Consider the following 2,573-nt stretch of genomic DNA (forward strand, 5'->3'; position numbering starts at 1 on the left):
GGCGGGGCTCCGGTGTCGGGGGGCAGGAGCTGGTCCGGCGCCGCTGGGTGAAGACGGGGCAGGTGGGGCGCTGCAGCTGAAGGGCTGGAGACTGCGAGGGGAGTTTCCCGTAAGCTTCGGGAGCGAGGAACAGTTTCCCATGAGCCTCCGGGGTAAAGGAGGGGTGGACATGGGGGCGTGGCGGGAGGTGCTGGGGGCGGTACCAGGGGCTGTTGTACTGCAGGTGAGGTGGGAGGGACTTTCTGTCACCGGAAGGTGACCCTGGTCTGGCGGCGGTGGCAGCATTTAACCCCCAGATGGCGTCGTGGTGCTGGTGGATCTTGGCGCTGAGGAGGCGCCGCCGTAGGCTGCCCTCTGTTTTCGGCTGCAGGGCGGCCATCTTGCGTGGAAGGAGCTCATCACGCTCTTCATCGGGACTCATGTTCCAGCAGCGTGACGCCACACCAGGCCCCGCCCCCTCGCCGCCCAGACACTCCACATATGAAATCATCCTGTCCTGATTTGTGATTGGCTGTTTGAATGATCCACTACTTCCTTGTTTGTATTTTCATCTTTCACAATAAAACCCCAGCGGATTACTAACCCTTCATATGTTCGTTTTTTTCCAAGTCCTTCACATTAAAAGATCAAACAGCATTTAATCATTACAGCTTGTTTTTTGAAAGCTCCTGACTTCACAATAAAAGCCCAGAGTTTTTCTTCAGCTTTTCACAATAAATGTTTGAAAGACTGTCCATTCTTCAGAGTAAGTGATGCTTTTTCACTTCAAAAATAAAATAAACTTGATAAAATCCCCAAAAGGCAAGACTTTAACAATAAAACATCCTTAAGTTCAGTCTTTCATAATAATATTCTCTAAAAGATTAGACTTTCACAATAAAATCCCCATAATTCAGATTTTTAAAAAAACAACAACAACAAAATGTCAGAATTTCACAATAAAAACTTCCCAAAACCTCAAAATTATACAATAAAATCCTTCAAAATGTCACCCTTTCAAAATAATATTTCCTAAATGCTCAGACTTTCGTGATAAAATCACAGAAATGTGAATAAAAACTCCAAAAAAGTTTGACTTGTGGTAAAAAATAAAAAAAAAGCACTTCCTGAGTCACACACAGAGCGTCCTGCTCAGAAACCCATCAGAGGAACTTCACAGATTTCACAAAAAGATGTTTTGGGAAACTTCCAGAGACATTCTGCAGCATTTTCTCCGTCAAAGCCCAAAACATGTTCCGTCCTTCACAGACCAAACGCTCACATCTTCAGCTCTGAACATTTCACAGGAAGAGAACCGTCAGATTGGATGAAAAGAAAAATAGCTCCACAAAAACCTGAGACGTCCAGCTGCTCCTCACTCCTTCACAACAAAAAGCTGAGAGGAACAAACCTGGAGCTCGTCCTCGCTGAATGCGTCTGTGTGGCGTCTCCTCGCTGGGACTCTAATCTACGGGATTATCCAGGTCTGCAGATGGCAGGTATTTACACCACATGTTGCCTCCTCGATCTGGAGCTCACATTCAAACAACAGAAGGTCGAGCTTAATTAAACTTCACCTGCACACACACAGCTGCTGACAGGGGGATCCATCCGCCGCTGAAAATAGTCCCCAGAAAATGCAGCTTCCTGTTTGTGTGATAAATGTGAGCAAGGAGACACAAAGCGACCACAAAGACACACAACGAGGACAAGGAGGCACAAAATGACTACAACAAAAACGTAAAAAGGCCACAAAGGGACACAAAACAACCAATAAAGGAACACAACACGAGTTTGGAAAAACACAACAACCACAACAAGATGCAAAACAACCACAATAAGACACACAATTACCACAAAGAGATGCAACATACGCACAAAGAGACACAAAATAAGGCTGAAAGGACACAAAACAACCACAAAGAGATGCATTAGAGGAGCAGCACAGCTGTGTTTGGAGGCTGAAGGGATGTTTCAGCCTGCCTCAACAGGCCAGCATGAAGCACACACACACACACACACACAGACACACACACACACACACAGACACACACACACACACACGTGTCCAACTGAAGAATGCACACGTCTCCTGACCCAAAACTTTCACCACCAGCCACCAACGATCAGCCTGCACACAGACACTGGTACTGCCATCGCTACCACTACTACGACTACTCTTCTTACTACTAGCACTATTACTACGACTACTAGCAGTACTGCTGCTGCTGGTAGTAGTACTGGAGGTAATACTAGGAGCAGTAACCATGGTAACGCTTCACAAAGGACGGCAGCAGCTGTAATCTGGAGACGCTGCATCAAGACGACACTTCATTCCCTCCATGAACCTCTGCTCACACACACGCACACGCACGCACACGCACACGCACACGCACACGCACACGCACACGCACACGCACACACACACACACACACTCACACACACACACCATCTACAGCTATAACTTCTGCATGAATCCTCTCTCACCTTTCGCACAGAGCATGTTGTCCTCGCTCGCCCGGTGTCCATCAACATGTGTGTGCTGTGTGAACATGCGTGTGCTGTGTGAACATGTGTGTGCTGTGTGAACATG

The sequence above is a fragment of the Stegastes partitus genome, unplaced genomic scaffold (assembly GCF_000690725.1).
Source record: "Stegastes partitus isolate 25-593 unplaced genomic scaffold, Stegastes_partitus-1.0.2 Scaffold1529, whole genome shotgun sequence".
Classification (NCBI taxonomy): domain Eukaryota; kingdom Metazoa; phylum Chordata; class Actinopteri; family Pomacentridae; genus Stegastes; species Stegastes partitus.